This window comes from Chrysoperla carnea, chromosome 4 (genome assembly GCF_905475395.1).
Source record: "Chrysoperla carnea chromosome 4, inChrCarn1.1, whole genome shotgun sequence".
In the NCBI taxonomy this organism is placed as follows: Eukaryota; Metazoa; Arthropoda; class Insecta; order Neuroptera; family Chrysopidae; genus Chrysoperla; species Chrysoperla carnea.
Window position 1 is genome coordinate 38,115,419 of NC_058340.1, and position 22,425 is coordinate 38,137,843.

Consider the following 22,425-nt stretch of genomic DNA (forward strand, 5'->3'; position numbering starts at 1 on the left):
AATGGGAGGGTAATGTATTTCAAGAATATAATATAAGACGAATATATTATATTGGGATAAGTTATTATAATATAAAATATTATATTTTTAAAATACAAATTTCCCTAACTAAGTGGTTACATCTTTTTAAATAATGTTGGACAACCCTGTATGATATATAAAGTTTTTATATAAATAAAATTGATTTTGTAAGTTTAAGTCTTCAAAAAGGAAAAAATAACACTTATAAATTACTAATGGTATATTAAAAGGACGTTACTTACACTACGTTAAAGTGGAGAAAGATTTCTTTTTAACGACATAATAGTTATATAGTTGTTCTACATAGTACGAGCATAGAATATTTATATTTTTTTAATGGATTGTTCATATTTTTTAATAGACTTGTATAACATATATAAATTTTATAATATACCTACTCAGAAATCCAGTAACGATAAAAAAGTTATATTGCTTTTTGGGTGAAGGTTTGTTTTTTTATTATGGAGTGTTTCGCAATAGATTCACTGTTGAATCTGAAAAATTTATTGTTGAAGTAAAATTTAAAAAATATATATTTATAAAAATAATAATTTAAAAGTTCCAAATAATTTTACAACGTCAAATTAGACTTAAACTAACAAATGGATTATTTTCCCTAAATTTGCAAAAACAGTTTTTCATATCGATAACAAACACATATTAAGACCAAAATTCATTTTTTGAAATCTCAATATATTTATTTATTTATTTAATTATATTTCTACGGAACTTATACAGCCATTTATTTTCGGTAATTTATATTTGAAAATGTTAGTTTGTATACATTTATAGCCTTTGTCCTGGTGTCAATTTCAATGTATCATTCGTAAAAGAGCGAGAATAGATGACAAGATCTAAAATCAAAATTAAAATCGATTGATAAGCATAAAATATATAAGCAATTAAATAATTTTTCCTTATTTTTGTAAAACAATTCTTGGTAGTTCATCTATATAACTAAGAAACTCCCATTGCCCAAGTATCTTACAGCTATCTCAACGCATATAGAACACATGTATCTAATACCTCTTACTTAGATGCATTGCTTAACGCATGTATTTTGTCATACTCGTGATATTTATATGCCTAGATGTAAATCGAACATTCTGTATACCTAAAATTGTTTTCAAACTAAGTAAAATTATTTTCATTTTGTGAAAAGTTTATTTATATGACATCCACCAGAATAAAATGTTGTAAGAAATTTATGTTTCTGCATTGTTTAAAGAGGATAACAGAAGTGTAGGCCATATAATTTATTTATTTGTCTTCAACTTTAAAAAAAAAATAGTGATAGTACATTTATTTATATGAGTCGTTGCATAAATATGCAGTTAAAAGGTTTTAAAAATGAATAGTCTAGGAAGTGTATCATATATTCTTATAAAACAACAACGTAAATATACAAACATGACTATAGTTTAAAACTTTTTATAGAAGATTCATGAGGCTTTTTAGTTGAATAAAGAGTGCTCCAGCAAGAACGGCGTATTTTCCCAATATTTTTTATATTCTGTTTGTAAAAGTATATGATAATGATAAAACTCGATGAAAAACTATAGCATTAAAGATTCACTCCCTGTTTGTTGGGTTGTTTAACTGGGCAGGTACAGTTTAAGTTTGCGAATTTCAAAATGTCTCAATTTAAGGGAGTATTTGACAAACTTTTGGCAACAACCATAAACGATTTTGAGAGTAGTTATTTTGAATTTTCTTTACTCGAAGCAACTGTGGACCATCTAGCGTAAAGGAAAGCAGAAACTAGTTTGAAACTTCAGGGCAACAATAAATTGTCGATTTCTAATGTCGGTAGCTTAGTAAGGAGTAATAGTAATGAGTAAAAGCAAGGCTTAAATGATACTGAATTATCTGTGTCTTTGACACTTAGACTTGTACTTTAATCTTGTTCTTACACAAGTTTTAATCTTCGCAACACGCCACGCAAGGCGATATATTTGTCTGTTTTTGTTTTATATCTGGTGCGATACTAGCACAAGTAAAACTGACTGGAAATTATGGTTTATACTGGGTTAAAAGATGAAAAAGAAACTTTTTCTTATAATGACTTTAAAATCATTAGTAGTAATTTTTGAAGGTTGTTTGACGATGTAGATCATCCTTATCATATTTCATCAAGAAAACACTTTAAAATCCATTCGTCTTGAAATCAACTTTTCTCGTAGCGATGCTAGCTCTAATAGCATTTGAAACGTAGAATGAGGTCCGAAGTGCGTCAGCTCATGGAGTGAAATGATGCCAGTTTTTCTTCTATCAAATTTAGACAGGATCCGATAAAAAAAAAATTTCAATTAAAAAAATTTAGTACCAACAAATCTCAATATCATTTTTCTTTTCAAATTTCATTGTAAACAGACTAGAAAGATAAATTGTGTAATATAATAATTTAACAAAATTATGCAGGACAAGAGGATATATATAAAGACTTATGTTTAACAAATAGATGAATACTGATAACCTTTAGTGTTACATACTTAATCATTTGACGTCCCAAGAAAGGCACATTGAGCCTCTTGTTGTAAATTAGGTAGAGTTTAGTGATCAATGTTTTTAATGTGTACTTAGAGATTAAAGTTGACAAAATGGTCAATGATATATATTCAACGTTATAGGGACCACTGTACAATAATTATAAATATAATACCCATTGTATTATATTAGTGATTATACTAACCTTACTAACAGTATGTTATAAATGGGAGATTGTTGTACCTTCAAACACAATTCCTACGTTTCCATATATATTTTTAAAGTGATTTAAAAAAACAATATTTGAAATATTTTCTTGCTGACAGTCCTTCTTTTCAAACTTTAATACTTTACTCCTTCAATATTTAACGTTAGGTTTGAAACAGAAATATGGAATATCAACAAGCAGTGGAATATCAATTAGGTAGAATGCGATTTAAACAAGTGAAATTTACAAAATTTAAACAACCCCCAACAAATATGATTTATTTGCCACCGTTTAGGGGCTACGATGCCATTGAGAAACACACAGACGCACAGATAAACACTTTAAACTTATAACACTTCTTCTTAAATCAATATCAAAGTGATGGTCAAGGACATCAGATAAGATGAAAAGGAAACTTATAGAACAATCATTTTTTGGGACAAATTTTTGGAAATATTTTAATTGAAATTGAATTATTTGAGTTGATTATGTTCTTTTGAATTATTGCTTTGAATTACTTAAATATTTTACCATTTCACTTTTCGAAATGATTGGAGCCAGGTTTATTTGACCATTCATTTCCATAGTAATTATTTATATGTTAAAATTATAAGTTATACCTTTCCCAAACTTAATTGATTTTGATGATCATCGCCAATTTTTTAGTTTTTTCGGGTATAAAACCAAAAAAATTAAAATTGCTTCATCCGTTTAGGCGCTACGATGCCACAGACAGACAAACACACAGACACACACACATAGCAGTCAAACTTATAACACTATCTATATTACGGAGAAAAACAACCATCCAAGCGGTCCTTTACCTACAACTAAGTAAACTCGTGTTTAGATAGTAATAATGTATTTAAAAATACTGAAATGTGATCATTGTCCCCATGGTACAACACCCCACTCTCCTTACCGTATGTTATGTACACGAATGCAAACAATAATTTAATATGTCCGTATACATACAATATTCAATTAATTTTACTCAGCTATTTTGTTGTTTCACAATAAAATTTGTTTATGTTTGAGAAAGACATGTTTATTTTAGTAAACACACTAGGTAGGTATTTATCATCGGTAAATACAAAAAGGAAATATTCCATGTGGATAGCCATTCAACATTTCCGTACTAGCTATTGATCCAATCATAGGCATACTCATATGAAGCTCGCAATCAAATCAGATAAGAATTTTAAAGTTTTGACTTTTTCTGCTAAATAAAATAAATAATTGTTTTTTTAAATAAGAAAAGTAAATGATGCTATTTACTGGAAAAGTTATTCGTATTCAGTTATAGAAGGCATATGATATTTTGCATAGGCTAAATTTTTTTCCATTTAAGGCAATTTTTAGGGTAATTTGTACCTAAAAAAAATACAAAAATCCTTTAAATTTATTGATTGAACGAGATACAGCTAAAAAGCTCAAAAAATTTCAAAAATTACTCGGTTGGGGGATATAATCTAAATCAATATTTTCAAAAATACGATTTATTAGCCAATGGAACGAGTAATTTCAGGATATAGCTTAAAATGCCTATAGAACCGAAATTCTAGAGCGATTGTATCAAGAAGACATATTCCAGAAATTTCTGATGCAATTATTGAATAAACTGAATTTCGAGATATTGTTTTTTCGTACAGACATTTTGAATGAAATCGCATAAACTGTTTGTAAAATCGCTAAAGGAACCGGATTTTTGAATTTCGAATTACCTTATACACTAAGTTTTATCAAAATCGAAAATAACAAATTTTCCCCTTCAGCGATTTTTTTATGAGATAGGTTCCTATTGTAATCATTCGAAGAATCACAAAATATTTTGCCCAGAATTTGACATGAGTTTTTAAGATAATTTCGAAAAAAATACAAAAATCCGATTGAGTTATTAATTGAACGGGTACTTTCCAAGATACTTAACTTACTTTGTAAGATACCTACTAAGATACATAACTTACTTTCTAAAATACTTATTAAGATCCTAAATGGCGATATTCTAGAGCCTGTTTCTCTCCCCTAAAATAACATATTTGATTACTACGTTGCCAGTTGCCGAGATATCGATTACGTTAAGTTTTTTTAAATGATTTCGAAAACTACTCGTTTAACTATCAAATGAACCGGAATTTTGTATTTTTTAGGATCAAATATACCTTGTATATTGAATTTTATCGAAACTAAAAAAAACAAAACACCGTCACACGGTCTCGAACGGACAAACGGTCTATCTTACTTATTAATCAATCAGAAAAATACAATAGACATCCACATACCAAATTTCAATTGTTAATTACATTTTTAATTAATCGGATTAATAGAATAAATGAACATTTTTTAATTAGACAGCTATTCAGTAACTCCAAGACAGAAAGCTTGAATAGAATTATCAGGTCGAGATGATTTAATTAAAAAAAACAAAAATATGAAAATATTTTGACATAAAAATTTTTAATTAGTCATATTTTGATAAAACAGTAACACAGATTTGTTCAATTTTTATTCCAATTATTTGAAAAATAATGAGGTAGGTAGTACAGTATATGATTTTATATCCAAAACTTGATTTATTATTCGACAAAATAGTATTGGCATCAAATAATTAAAATTTTTTTATCAAAAAATTTTTATTATTATGTAATACTGAAAATTCAAATAAAAATTAATATTAAAAAACATTATTTATCCACTGAGGACCAAACTTTTTAACCAATTTATTATTCCTGATTAAATTTAAAACTTATATATATTTTTGTAATCCTCTCTTAGTTTCCTTTATTTAATACCTTATTCGATTTATTTGGTAAATTTTATTACTATTTCGCTCCAAAAATCCGCCATTTCGTATTGTTTTTCAAACACCTACCTAAGAACACTTTTTTGATAAAATTATAAGGATACCCTAAATTTTTAAATCCATTGAGTCGTTTAGAAGATACAAGGTAATAAAGAAATTTACAAACAAATATACATACATACAAAATAACCGCGAAAAATATAGCCACTCCTTGACAGTCGGGTAACATATAGCTACCGGCAATGAAATATTTTCCAAATAACATTGAGAATTTATCAATTGATATTATTTATACATGAATTAATATGCAATAAGAATTGAAAGAGATAACACCATTTCTAACTCAAGGTAGATATAACTGTTTTAATGAAAAGTACTTACTGAATTCTTATTTCCTTTCAACATAGATAAATACTAGTCTTTTGTTCATACTGATTGAAAATGTGAATTTGAAAAGAAGGATTATAATTATACACTCATACACTAAACAATTTGTTTACAAGGAGATAAATGCTTTTAATTTGAGTTAGCACAAAATTGTTCTCAAGTACTTTTCTATGTATATTTGTCGCTTTTATAATAAGAAATAATGTTTGATTCATCTGTTTTAACTTTTGGATTATTAAAAATACATTTTTTTTTTTTTTTTTTTTTGTTAATTTCTAATTGTTTAGTTTTGAATTATACCAAGGTACACTAAGTTTGCAACGCTTTAAAATATTGATGTTTCGAACAAAATTGTAATACAGGTGTTCATAAAACCCACTTCCGGTTGTTCGCCTCAATGTCTGTGTGTCCGTATGTCCGCCTGTGTATCCGTAAACACGCAGGACGTTAAAAAAGAGTTCGTAAATTAGCCATTAAAGGTAAAACAAAAGTATAAAACTATAAATTCAAACGCCAGTGACGTCAACACATCCTTGCAGAATGATAAAGGGTTTGTCTAAATAAAATCAATTTTCCATAGAAACAAACAGAAAAATGTTAATTTTGCGTGATTCACATTTTCTCATAGCCTGCACGGATGTAAATACGTTACTACCTTTTTTTTATTTAAAAATATAACTCTTTTTATTAATAATTAATTACAAATGGAATTATAAATTTTAAAAAAAAACTTACATATACTTAGATGAATTATTATTTCATTTATATTTCATTTATATATAAACTTAAGGTAAAAAAAATTAATACTAGTTCTCTCTGTCCGTTTTTAAATAATTTTACAAATAACCTTATGAAAAGTTTTTCCTTCATTCGCAGAAAAATTCATCATTACAAGTTAATCTTTAGTTTTAGTGACTGTACAAAAATCTCTATCTTTCAGAACTACGTGCTCTAAATGCAAATAATAAGTGTGTTAGAAATGCAAGCTTTAAAATAGAAAAATAAATTCGTTCAACTTTTTAATTAAGTATATATTATTGAATTGGTAAAGTTGAAAGGAATTGTTGGATTATTTTGAAAAAGTTTTTTAAAAATAATTTTAAAAGAAAAATATACTTGTGAACGTTTTATTAACGAATGACCTTGGGTAAATAACTTTACAAGGTTCAAAATAAAAATTTAAACAAATACAACAAGTCATATTTCATGTAATTATTTTACAAGATCTTGTTGAATGGGGATAATCATATTGCTTCATAATTTCTGAGCTGTCAACTTTTACCAAAGTAGTAAACATTCGTTCTTTAAACCTTTTACACTCCATTTTTCGGTATTAGTTACAAAATTTTCTGGCTTTAAGTGCCAGTTATAAATAATCAAGACGAATAGACGAAATTTTTTAAGAGGTTAAAAATCCACCTTCATACATTATTTTATTCACAAATGAAGGCATGGAAAAAAACACCCTCCTGTTTTGAACTTCCCAGTAAGTTATTGTAATGGATCCGATTTTCGAAATTGAAATTTCTACATATCTTTATGTTTCATGATCAGGACAAGACATTGGCACCAATTTGAAGCAGTATGTTTGTGAGTGTGTACTTACGTTCTTGGTCAGCAAATTAACGGGCATATGAATCGAAAAGTTCTCATGACATTCGGTTGATTCGTTTCGAGTCAGTCGAAGTTCTATTTTGTTTTTAACTCTTTATTATACTAGGAATTTATGTAAACTTCAAGGGTCGCATCAGACCCACTTCACGGCTTGTTAATTTTGATAATATTGCGAGTATTAGAGAAGCAAGTCAAAAAAATTTTCCGTTGTACAACAAAACGATCACGATTGCGTAGGAAAATCCTAGGTAAGAAATTAATCCAAATAAAATTCAGCGAAAAAAATATTAGTATCGGAACGCTAGAGTGGTTAATGATATTTTAGATCTATTTAAAGTCAACTTAAATGATAACATCTTTCGAAAAGTTTTAGTCTTCTTCTTGTTATAAACATGTAAATACACGTAAGCTTTTAAAACTATCTGTTTTACATTAAATATTTCCTATTCAAGATTCACCTAACACCTGTTTTCACATTTCCAGCTTAAATTTTATGCAGTAGTAATTCTAAGAAATCATCCTTTTTAAATACGACGGCACAACACATGGATTGTGTAGTTGAATAATACAACATGATAGCAGAAGGTGTAGTACCTAGGGTGAAAATTTACTTTTTTTGTGTTTTAAGGCAATTTTTGAAGTGCTTCTTTATCCCCAAAATTTAATTATAATAGATAGGAGTAGATTCTAGTTTGATGCTCGCCATGGTTTCAATCGTTATGAAAAAGAATGCAAGTCATACGAGTGACGAAAGCCACAGCAAAACGCAGCCGGATTTAGCTGATATGTTAATGATTTTAATTTTCTCATTATGAAATTTTATTTAAATAGTAATTTTAAAAATCCAAAAAAAAAATTTATTCTAGAGTTTTAACTTCTGACAAAGTACACGTGGCTGTCGATTATTCTTTAAATATAACAGTGAAAAATGTCTTTGTTTGTAGCACTGTAATTCTTCAACCCTTCTTTGAGAATTAAATTCATAAAAACATGGATACACAGGACCATGCTTCCTCACACCCCAATGCCCCCTCACCCAAGAAAACTAGATTGATTATCAGCTTTAAGCCTACCTACATTCTGATTTAGTAACATCATGCCAATACAAATGCTGTTCAGTAAATATTAATATACGCTGGGAAACTGCGAATGAATCTTTTAATTTCAGGTACATCATTTTACCTTATTATTTGAGTAGTTTGAAATCCATTTATTTATTAACAACAAAGTTATATAATAACTATTTACTAGAATTAAATTTACTTGTTTATTTTGAAAAGAGCTCTCTTTATTAAAACTGAAATGGCAGAACCACCATATATAGGATTTATTTTTGTATGTATAAGATAGGATGTGGTGCCACGGTTCAAATATAGATACTCTCGATACATTCTCTAGTTTCTCAACAAGCGCTATCTGTTAGCTAGTTGTTATATGAAGATTCTAGACAGTAAGAAACAAAAAGAATGATTGTATGTATAACATCCCTCTCTTTAGTCGAGGGTTAAAATACCCCAAAATTTTTATCGAAGAAAATATCGAAATACTTACAAAGAAATCATGTAATCTTAACTGTAAAAATCGTATCTTATGTTCCACGTTTAAAATAAGATATTTGTTTCAATTCTTTGAAACAGTTTTCTGTATTTGACCTACCTTAGAACGTAAAATCACTGAGAAACAGCTTATTTAAGTCGTAAAATATAAAATTTTAGTATTTGGTACTATTATAACATCTTTTTTTTTCGAATGTCTTTTTGATATTGCTACATAGGTAGCAGTACCAAAAAAATCTCAATTTTGTTTATTTTCAAAGAATTATTCTTTTTGCCCCTTGCTGAATTAGTGTTTGCGACATACAAGGAAGTCAAGCGCTATCTATGTCAGTTTTTATAATAAGCACAACATATTATAGTAACTAACGTCACATATTTCATTTTTATATCATAGGAAAATGCAAATTTTTGTATATCTATTCCAATTTTATTCAAAAATATAAAATTTTATTCAGATAATTTAATATAAATGAATGAATACATTATTATTTTATATTTAAATAGCCATATAATAATAATAATATAAATATAAAATGATGCTGAAAAACATAGATTTTAGTTTTTAATATTTTACACTCTTAGAAGCAAATATACTTTTAAAGAAAAATATTCACATATTTAACAATTTTTTATAAACGCTTTTAGAAACTTAAATTTAGGTAGCATGCCAATTCTTCATTTTACCGCCATTTTCATGTTAGCAAGCTATAGACGTTGATAGTTTTCAATCTGACGACCTTGCGTATGAGGAGCGAGCACCACAACCACAAGACCATAGGCATTAAAAATACTATTAAAACTGTATGATAATAAACTCTTAAAAATGTGACCGTCAAGCATATTTTCTGTCTAGCTAAGCGGTAAGAAAATTTTTATGGGTGTCAGTATCGGTGTGAACGCCATGCTGTATCAGTATACTATATTGAAGGAATACTAACATTACATCGTTTTAGCAACGCTACCACACAGAGAAATGATAAAATAACATGTAGAATTATAAATATGGTTTGTCTAATTAAACGTAGTTTTCCATTGTAACAAACTGAAAAATTTAGCGTGTTTCTGATTGGCTCGCAGCCTCCACGGATGCAAATATGTCACTACCGTTTCTTTTATTCAAAAATATAACTCCTTTTTTATTGATAATTAATAACAAAATGAAAATAATAATTTAAAAAAAAAATTACTTAAATATACTTAAGATGAATTATTCTTTCATTTATATACGAATTCATTTAAAAACAAATTAATGCAAGTTCTCTCTTGAAACATTGAAAACCCTACAATATTCTTTTTTCTGAGCATCCAGTCACAACTTCAACTTTATTTTTATTAACTTCAATAAAAATATTTTTATTAACTTCAATTAACTTGAATAAGCAGGCAGTTTATTATTTTATGAAGAAGGTCGACAAAAATATACTCCTAAGAGAATCTGTATAAATGCGAAAAAACTACTGCCTTGCGGGAACATATATAGGATTCGATAGTCTCTTATTGATTTGTCTAGAAGCATCTGTAAAAGTTTAATATTTAAAAAATGCTTATGAAAGTATGAGAAACGAAAATACAGACACCATTATCACCTATAAACAGTAAATTGTTTAGTTGTATATAAGACATTTTTTATATAGTGCGATACATATGTTTAAATTTTTTTTGAAAATAGCAACAACAAAAAAATGTTTAATAAAAATAAATTTATAAAATATACTGTGTGTATCATATAAGTAATATCATGTCAAAATGTCGCGATGATATTGGTATAAAAATGATCTGAAATACTTTTCTATCTAGGATATAGGGCACTTCCATTGGAAAAGCAATTTATTTTTGTAATAAAAACGAAAAAACAGTAAGAGTCGGGTATGATGTCTTTCATTATTGATTATCGAAAATGTTTCATCAATAAATTTAAGTTTCATTCAGAACTGCCCTGACTTAAAAGAAATCTAGAAATTATGGATTATACGATTTGTCATTCTAAAAGTTTAGAATTTTTATTGTTCTTAAATTCCATATGTAATTTTAACCTGAATAAAATTTAAACCCGTATGTTAATATGGAAATAATAAAATTGCTTTTTTTTTAAATTTATTTTTGGTTTTGCGGAGAAAAATCGATAAGATCAATGATGAACTAATAACCATAAAAAGAAAATATCATTCTGAATTATTCGAAGCGAAATCTATCTCAATCCGTATTCTCAACGGCTTTTTTAATTTTAATAATTAATTTTTTTAATAAAATAAAGGTGAAGAAATAATCATATCTTTTTGTCAATCATAATTTTGTAACAAACAGAAAGAAGTTTGATTACGTTTAAAACGACTCTCACTATACTTATTTTGTATGAAAATTCAAAGATTATTCAATAAATTCATTTATCATATCTTAAGTGTCATTTTTAGTACCTACATATTTGGTTTAAACGAAGTATTAATTCATGTCATGTAGTTTTTGTAGAAATACATTACTTTGCAAAAACTATATATAAGAAGAATAATTTCTATAAACGTTTACTCCAAAAAACACTCATACACGAAAATTTTATAAAATTATCAAATCTTTTACTTAATTATCAAAGCAAACTGCAAAATAATACCGCCTGGATTTCATTACCAAATCGGTAGTTCCCTAACTTTTAGACGAAGGAATATTGCGTTGAAAGATTCCTTTAAATTCATACACATTTGCAGGTCAGGCTAAAAAAAGTAAGTAAAAAACATTAGCATTGTTCTAGTAAGAAAAATGAAATAGTTTTGTATCTTCATATAAAACAGCGCTTGTCTATTCATTGTACATACATATTGCAAACATGGCGTTTAGATAAAAATACGTTTTTCAATTGACAGCTTGTTTTCTTTGCTGGGTTTTTTTTGCTCAAACCTTAATGTCTATTCCTGCCGAATAGACTAGGCTAAAAAATAATTTCTTGAACTATTGTAAGTCTTATGTCCCTGCTAGATGTCAGGTTCTGATTAAATTTGTGGGTTAACAGAAGTAATCTCAGAACATGTTTAATACTCTTTTAAAATGCATCCCGCATATAATATTAACGGAAGTTATGAAACAAATTTTTGGTGTGCACGTCAAATCACATATCTTTTGAATTTCATCTTGGTGGTGAAGGAGATGGTGGTATCTTATATATTCTTCGTCAGTAGTTTGATATTCTAACAGTTTATGTTAAAAAAAATTTATTGTAGATGTTGTTTTTATCTTACATTTTTTTTATTCGCCTGCTTTTAGGGTTCCGTCATCAAAGATGGAACCCTTATAATTTCGCAAAATCCGTCTGTGTTACAAAAATCAAACTTTAAAAAACTTCAAGCCTTTGTACCTTTCGCATTAGTTGTAAAATTTGGTAAATAGTATATCATTGGAATTCTCTTTCACAGAAGAATAATAATAAGAAGAATAAGTTTCAATCAAATAAATTTTCATCTCAAATGAACTAAGCTCCAAGTACGAAGTTCAAAAGAATGCAAAAATTGTATGTCTCCTACCTTCCAACTTTAAACCCATGTTTTTTACGTATCTGGAAAAAGTGTCAAAGGTATTACTCGATAAAGATTTTTAACGAAAAAATTATTTTGAACTTGATATGTTAATTAGGGAAGAAGCTGGACTCACATTAGCTAAATATTTTGAGAGCTACCATTTCTGAAATATTGATGTTGCTTCTTTAAATAATGTTAACGATGTTGAAACACTTTTCTGCTTGTTATACACACACACTTGGCCAACTTTTTTCAGTGTTTGCCTTGTTCGTTTTATTTTTATTTTTTAGAACAATATTTATTTTGTGATTTATCACTATGTATTGTAAATTCTGTGTATTATATTTGTATCAAAATGTCGAGATGTAATAATGCTGTCTGGATGTGAATACATCAAGGGTTCAATATTTGTTTAATACCAAGACGTTTGTGATTTGAGAAAAATTGCTTTACAACCGTAAAATCGAAATTTTAGTATTTCGAGTTTTAAAATTTTATCGAGGTCTTAAATAATAAACCTCGTGGTTCATGAACCTAAGAAACCTATTGAGTCTTTTTCTATTTATTTACTAGTATCATCGTATTTATCATTATACTAACCATGTTTTGTGAAAGTTTGAATAAGCAAAGAAAATTCACCGGAGTGCGATTTATTTTCTTTAATTTTCATTTGATTTTTTTTACCTATATTTTCTATTTCAAAATCAATTTTTATTTAAGCAATATAACTCACTTTCGTCAGTTATTGAATTGTTCATGCGTTTTAGTTTCTTTTCTGTGCGTGGACAGAAAAAAAAACAAAAATTAAGGTACTTTCCAATAGAATGTAGAGTTGAAAACGACAGATCAAATGTTAATCGGATGATACTTTAAGGAAATAAAAAATATTATGGATAGTATGGAAGAAAACGTTGAAAAACTAAATAACTTCTTTCTTCGCTTCGCTTCCACCATTTTTTGATATTTATTAGAAAAAAAAAGATGTCATTTTTTAAAACGAACTGAAAAGTAAAAATACTCGAATAATTTTTTAGTTCGTTTTAATATTTGAGTTAATAATAATTTTAATAAGTTTAAAATTGTTTAGAAGAAATTATTGATTCCTATTTTCACGAAGAAAAAAAAATTAGTATATTTTCAGTCCTTATCAGTTGGACATATATTTTATAAGCTAGAATAATTTTTTTTGATTCAGAATTGTTTAAATACATTTTAAACTGCGTAGGTTTATTACACCTACAACGTTATACTTATGATAAAAGATGAAAAAGAAACATTTTGCCTTCCATATAATAATTATTACTTTGTTTTTAAAATTTTTGATAAAAGTAAACAAAAATTCTTTATTTACACAATTTTATATTCGTAATTTTCCATTATAATAATTTTTCTTATAATTACAAACACATAAAACAAAGAAAGAAAAATGTAGAGAATCATTATATTTTTATCTTTCAGAAAAAACAGTGTCAAGGTTTATTATTATATTGTAATAATAAACCTATGTATTACAGTACAAAATAATTTCCTCCTTGTTTCAATATTGACACCTAGTTAAAATTTCTCTTATCGGGAGACGTAGACGAACTTTTGAAGCCACAGTAAATAATACTTTTGCATTTCAATTCTATTCTCACATTTCTTACAAAAATAAAACATTTCTACTCTCTGCTTGAGCATTTCGAAAGCAGTTTTACAAGTTTGGCAAGCAATAAAAATTATGACTAATACACTGAGGACTGCGACTAAGGAACAAAGCTATAGAATTCTTGAATAGAATATAAACATACTCTCTTAAAAAACGCTTGTGTTAACATTTACAGAATTTTTATTATAATTTACCTTTTAAAAGCATTTATGACGTATTTGCGAAAGAAAGAATGTATAAACGAATGAATTAATTTACGTTTTTAACTTTGTTTTGTTTGTCATAAAAAATTATCAACAAATTAAGATTAATTTTTTAACATTTTATGACACATAAAATCTTGTTTTCATTTTTACTGTTTTATTAATGAATAGACAATGTTTTAAAGTATGTTTGAAATTGGAATGCTAAGTAAATAATAGTACTGTGGGTAGATATTATGATGAAACGAAAACTATAATTTCAATTGCCAGTTTTTCAAAACTTTCTATATTGAAAATAATTTCTAGTTGATACATGTATTATAAAAATTGAATGAAAAACGTGTTATAGAATAGTTTCTAGTACTTACTTTATGTGCGATGTTTAATATCTGCAGTACCAAAGTATTATTTAAGACATTTTGTTGGCGGGGATTGGTTTCGACCAGATAGCAACACCATCTAATCGTTGAGAGTACTATTTATATTCAATATATTATTAATATAATAATGTAAAATTACTACTGGAGTTCTTTTTTAGGATACTGGAATAAAAGTATTAATTTCTTATAGTATCATTGGACATTGTAACATGCGCAAATTTTCAAGTTAATCCAAAATGAAAAGTAATACTAAATTGACTTCTTAGTTTTATAGCGCAATTTTAAAATAAGTTTTATAGCACAAGCATTTATTTTACTAATAAAAAGATGGAAATAATTAGTTACTCATGCGCGATTATTTGGTCATGTTGAATGACTTATAGAAAATGTAATTATTTTCTACTTTTTAGTACAATAAGAGCTTGCCCCAAAAAATAATTTTATTAAATTTTTTTTAATAATTAAGTTTTCTATTATATATTTCCATTTTAGTTCCAATTCTATCCTCGAAGTGAGAATTCTTCATATGAAGTGATAAAAAAAATTTAGTCCGATTCCCTATTACATGTTTGCAGTGGGAAAATTTATGCCCGTTTATTTTAAATTTTGACAAGGAAGATTCAAAATAAAAGTCTAAGTCACCTTCTTCCTTGTTCTTGTTTTTGATGTCAATAAACACTCAAATTGCTTAATTAATTATTTTTCATCACTTCTTTCGTCAGGAAAATAAACAGGGGATAATTTTGAGAAAATAAATATAAATTAATTTTAACGTATTTTCACAATTAAAGTTCGGATACTTTTTAAACACTCTTGAATTAACTTTACAGCGGAAGGAAGCAATTCTAACAACGCTAGCAGCATTAATATGGAGGTAATAAAAAGTAATTTTCTGTCTTAACTTTTAGTTTTCAATAATAATAAAATACTTAGATTCTTAAAACTTGAATTAGCTATTGGAAATTTTTTAATGTAAACAAGTCATGGGAATAATTTAATTTGCCATGTAATATCAAAAAAGAAATTATTTTTAAATTTAAACAAAGTTCTGAACAAAACAAAACAAAAATACAAAATTTTATTTTATTAACTTCAACAGAAAATTTCAAGTGCTACTCATAACACAAAATAAATTTTATATAGACTCTTTTGATAAAACAATACTACTTATACATACAGGAAATGAAAAATATACGTTACGTACGGATGTTATGATAAAAGATCGGTTCTCTTTTCTCTATTCAAAGTTGAATTTGAACGGTATTATACTACTGCTTACCTAAAAAAAAAAAGGAAAAAAATTTATGAAGTTTTCTAAAAAAATAATATGCTTTTCATACAAGTGGGTATCAGAAGCAAATAATAAATAATCCTTGGAGGGATGTAATGGATTTTTTTTATTATATTTTTCAATAATAATATATAAAAAACGGTTTTTCATGAAGATTTTAAGTACTAATATTCTGTGGCAGATTACTTGTCTCTATCAAATGTAAATTTTAATAAATCTAACCCGATCCATCCGAAATTACGCAGTGCGGTACCTGTGATTAAAACAGGCTGGATAAATAATATATAAATAATGCAAAAATTGACTTTCGTTTTATTTATGGGCAATTTTGTTACAGACATGATATACAAATTATATAAAGAAAAAAATTTTATTTTAATATTTTTTCTACAGCCTATTTTTTACTAAGCGATACATTTTTAGACCGTGGGTCTATTTGTCGACAGTAGCCAGCACGATAAGCTTGAAAATGATTCAATCATGGAATTTTTATGATTGAATCATTTGTGACACGTTTTTTTAACGTATTTTTTTTCTCGCATAAGAAATCAATCAATCTGTTATTTTTTGCTCAAATAGCATCGATACAGTGTTTGTATTCACCTAAAAGTCAACAAGCATTTGGAATTGATCGAGACTTTCAAATGATCAACCTTTTGTTTGAAATTGCAATTAATTTTTTTTTTCATTTTTTTATTTCTTTGTAAATGTGAATTAAAAACAAGTGAAAACAAACAATTGACTTAGTTAATTGTTGAAATACCATGCATAGTCAGTGTTGATTTCATTATCACATACACATACAAACATCTGACACATACGTAACTGATAATCAAGAATAGTACATATTATAAAATTTCCGCCTAATTGGCGCCCTCACGGGTAAACAGTGATGTTTACGAAAATATGTTTCAAACAAAAGTTGTTGTTTTTTTTTTATAAAGAACATTTATTACATTTAAACTTTTGTTCTATCTCTTACAAGATGAGTCCTATGGACCCAAGATCTAATTGACCTGTGTTGCTCATTTACGACCTCGACCTCACTTTTTACGTTTTCAGCATGCTATAAAAATTACAGCTTGATATCTCTTTTCGTTTTTGAGTAATCGTGATGACAGACGGACAGACAACAGACGACAGATAGATGAACTAATTATTTGATTTTATGAACACCTATACCAAAATTTTGTTCATGGCATCAATATTTTTAAGTTACAAACTTGGGACTAAACTTTTTTACCTTGGTATATTTCTACGTGTATATAGTTACGTGAAATAATTTGTTACCTGCACGTATAATAATTTTGTAGAAGAATACAGAGTTATTGACATGATAGCGTGAAATGTTAAGTTCAAATACATAAAATTAATCAAACTAAAATATTAGTTTAACCCAAATTCCTTTAATTGATTTTATCATTTAAGTGTTTCGTCAATAAAGTATATTAAACTTTTTTTTATCAGTGTTTTTCATTGGTAAACAAATTCGATGCTGCCCCTTTATCAATTTTAATAAAGGGGATTGAGTGATTATGTTTTTACTAAAAGAAAATTTAATGAACTTACATATTATTTTATTAAAATTTGAGGCTTCTTCTGGCGGTATTAGGTTTGGTTATAAAAGAAATTGAAGTTATAATAGAGGCCCAAAGTAAAACTTTATCGAACTTGGAGTAGAAATTTTCAGTATTGAAAAGGGTTAATTTTTCCAGCCCTTTTTATCGTATTATATTACTAATATCTTTGATATATATAGCAAAAAAAATATTTTTCTTTATGTTCAAACTTATCTGCACCAATTCTCTAAAAAACAGACGGAAAGAACCCCAGAGTCTTCAGTTTATTAGGTACTTTGAAGACTAACCAGATACACTTATTACTTTGTGTATTAGAGTGGCTATCTTTTTTTACTTACATGACACAAACAAACAAACGATTGCAGAATCAACACTGTCTATACAGGACATTTTCAACATATAACTCAGTTAATTGTTGGATTTCACTTGTTTTTCTACTGTCTATGTCAGTTAATGCTGTTATTATGAAATTTGTTTCATTAATATCTTGAATCGGTTGAATCGTCGGCATATCTACTTTTTATTACAAAAGTCAACATTATCTTAAATATTATTATATTAAATATTAAATATGATATAAATAATATAAGTTTATTAAAACACTCAACTTTAATATTTGAAAATAATAGAAATATGTGACTTAATATTTTGGTAAGTATAAGTACATCATTAACTCAAGATGATATATTTTAAATATAAAATATATACCAGTTATACTATAAAATTATACGAATTTGTATTTTATATTATAATGGTTTAAAAATTTATATTTTATGGCAACAAATAGCAGATAAACATCCTTTTTGAATTATTTATGAGTTGTTATTGACTTTTAATATTTTCTTTGCAATAAGATCATTATTTTGTATATTATTTTGATTATTGCATGTAGCACATTCGTTCTTGATTTATTATGTTTACATGTAGGCAATACTCAAACATTGAAAGTTTTTTTTTGAGGCTTATCGTAGACACTGTTTGATTTCTTACAAATGAATTTATTGGCTGTATAATTGAATGGGCTTGAATAGGCATCATTTATTTCTTCATAAATACTATTAAATGTTTCAAATATTTCAATTAAAAACAATTTAAAATTAAAGCAGATCGATAAAAGCCAAAATGTTCTTAATTACCAAGCTTTGAATGCACTGTAAGGCCTAGGCAGGCCTAGACAATCATAAAATTTCCACTTTAAAACGCAATCACGATCAATATTTATGTACCATACACTTTATAGCTTCAAAAAGGAGGTACTGATAAGAGAAAGGAACATAAGTATTGAACTTAATTATCCTAAATGTATAATTATCTAAAATTATTATATTCATGTCTCAAGTTTTTATCTTTCTTTTCACGAATTTCGGAAAATCCTTTCTTATCGGATGCATATACGTCAACAAAGAACACATCCTTCAAGTTTCAGGTCTTTAAGATCAGCCTTTTAGGTTGTGCATTGATCCGCCAGTCAATCATTCAGGGCAATGCATTTTATATGTATAGAGTATTCTGTGTACAATGTAGTCTCGAATGTAGGAAAGTTTTCAAGACAATTAATTTGTTTCATCTCAATCTCAAGAAGAACGCTTTGCATTATATTTTAAGAAAATTAATTCTTCCTGCAGTTCGACGTACTATTTACATTAAAATAATGTTAAAAAAAATTCAAACCATGACAACAACTATTCTCTGTTGCAATTTAAAATCTACTTCATGAAAAATATTCTGAAATTAAAAATCTGACTATTACTGAAAATAAAAACTTTTATTAAAAACTTAAGTGAATATGATGAATCAATTCTTCTAAATAGTAGTTGATTCAAATAGACTCCATATTCTATTATTCATTAATAATTGAATTTGTAATTAAGGAACAAGAAAATACGCATTTATAATCATCAATAATAAGTTCTTCATTATTAGTATTATTTACAAATAGTTCATATTAACGCTATGAATAAACATACACGTATGCTCAATGTTTTGAATATAAACAACGTAGTATTCGACCAAAGGCTTAATTTGAAACGAAATTTTTATATTTATTTTTGTGTGCCATTTGTAGGATTAAAAAAGGCAATCTTAGCAATAAAGAAAAATGAGTATATAATGGCGGATTGGAAAATTTTCAACTATCGAAAGGATTAAATGAATAGCATTCCATTTTTTAATGACTTTGTAAAATAAAAGAAGAAGGAGACATTGTGATCTCGAAACAGCAATCTTTTAAAATGGAATACAAACTTCTATTGGGTCTAAGCCGCGATATGGTCGAACCAACCACCATTTTTATATCTTCAATATCAAAATTTACACGCATTATCTTTATATATAAAAATTATATGTCACACTGTTTGTCGGCTATGGACTCCTAAACTACTGAACCTTATTTGTCTATTATTTCATAGTCACCATTATCTGTTAGCTCCAAACGATTCTAACCGATGGCGATATCTGTTGACTGGATTAAGTATGTATTCAATAGATAGTGCTGTGTTAGAAGTACAAACGTTTCATATAAGATAACTACCATGTTTTGCTGAGGCTAAGGTATAACCTAAATTTATTTTGTAGTAAACGAAATACAGTGAAATTCAATTGTTCTTACTTTTTCAATTTTTGGTGTTAGCATAGCCGGCTACGTGTACAGTGTACAGTCTTCATCACTGATGTCTTCCTACTGTTCCCCTTGAATATTTTACTACAATGCTATGCCACAGCAACACGTGGCTGGGACTGCTAGTATATATATATATATATATATATATATATATATATATATATATATATATATATATATATATATATATAAATATATACTCAGTATTAGAGGATACTGAAGATCGTCATTTTAACATTTTCATAAACATTCGTGTGACCTCTCCCATGCTTTCAGTATAGTAAAGTAAGCTTTATTTTCAGTGAAAGTCAATTCAATTGACGAAATGGATGCTCACTCGCTATCTAAATAAAATAGTTAAAAATAATCATAGAATTGCGATTTCATATGGGCACATGGTCTTTATACGAACGTCGCCAAAGCTTGTTATCAAAATATACACTACTATACAAAGGCTAATACATAACTATATATAATATGTAGTATATAGATTTGTGATTTTGTTTATTTAACTTGTAATTTAATAATTTGTAAACATTATATTATAATAATAATTACATTATAATTTTGACAAAACAACACACAAATTTCGATATTATATAAAATGCGTCATCACGTGTTCTTATAATCATGCTCAAAATAAACCACGAAATACTGAATATTTCATATGAAGCATATGGGATGTAGTAGCTCTAATACTGAATAATTTTTGTTTAGGAAAGGTTCTTGTTGCGCATTTGCCATTACTTTAACCGAGACAAGCGATGAGAAAAATTAACCATGTAAATATTGTTGGCTTTTAAGGTATTACTATCGGTAATAGACTTTGCATTCAGAATTTAATGAAACTTGGCATAGTTGTCCATTATTATATCATAATTAACCAGTTCAATTTTTAGAAATTTTTAAAATAAAATCTGTGATTTCTCATAAGGATTTATGTTAAAATATCTTTAAAATATATTTTTTTCAGTTGTCTGAAAGCTCCTAAAGATTTAACTGGTTAATTATGATATAACAAACGACAACTATGTCAAGTTTCATTAAATTCTGAATGCAAAGTCTATTACCGATAATACTACCTTAAGCAATAGTAACAGACCAGACTGCAATAAAATGCGTGGAGTCATAGGCAGGGCCGGATTTAAATTTCTGCCGCCCTGGGGCACTTTAGAAAATGCCGCCCTATGACTGAAATTTTATTTTAATAGTTTTGATACCTTATTTTTAAAAAATTAGAATAACTAATTAATTGCAGAAAATTTATTATGTATTACATATTATTATTACTGTCCTTTTAAATTAAAATTAATTAGTATTATTTGATAATTCTCCAATTTTAGGAAAATTCATTGATCAATTAAAGTTTCTGTTATCAAAAAGACATACATAATTTGAAAATATTTTTAATTCTTCAAAAAAACTATATTAATTTATCAATTCCAGAAAATAAAAATATCAAATTTTATTTTTGCAAACCTTTATGGAAATAAATTAATTAAACTATTTTAATAGTTTTCACTTAAATTTCCTATATTATAATATACAAAGTTTTGATTTGATACATAATGCATAAATTATATTTCTTGAAAAATAAAATGTTTATTTAAAAGAATTAGTTAATTATATATTGTATAGAAAATATTTTCTCACATTCCAAATTTTGCCGCCCTAGAAAATTTGCCGCCCTGGGCACTAGCCCCGACTGCCCCTAGTGTAAATCCACCACTGGTCAAAGGTTTCAACATCAACGATGGAATTGAGTTGAGTTATTTTATTAAAATGTATACCCAAATTAACTACGATCAGTATTTCCATTTTTTAAAATTAAAAATTACTAAAATTTGTTGCTTGCGTACTACATATTGGCAGTCATGAAAGTTTTTTGGCAAAGAAAATGGAATAGAAGTTTTATTTTCTATTATGAAAAACTTTATTACGTAGCCACGTAAAACAAAAAAAAGTTTAAAAAGTTATTTATTTGGAAAAGGTAAAAAAAAAATGAATAGAAAAAGTTTTAAATAAAAGTTATAAAGTTTATTTTTTAATGAACTGAAGAAAATTTTTTTCGCTTTATTTTCGCATTTCTTATCAATATTTTTATCATAAAATGACTTTCAATAT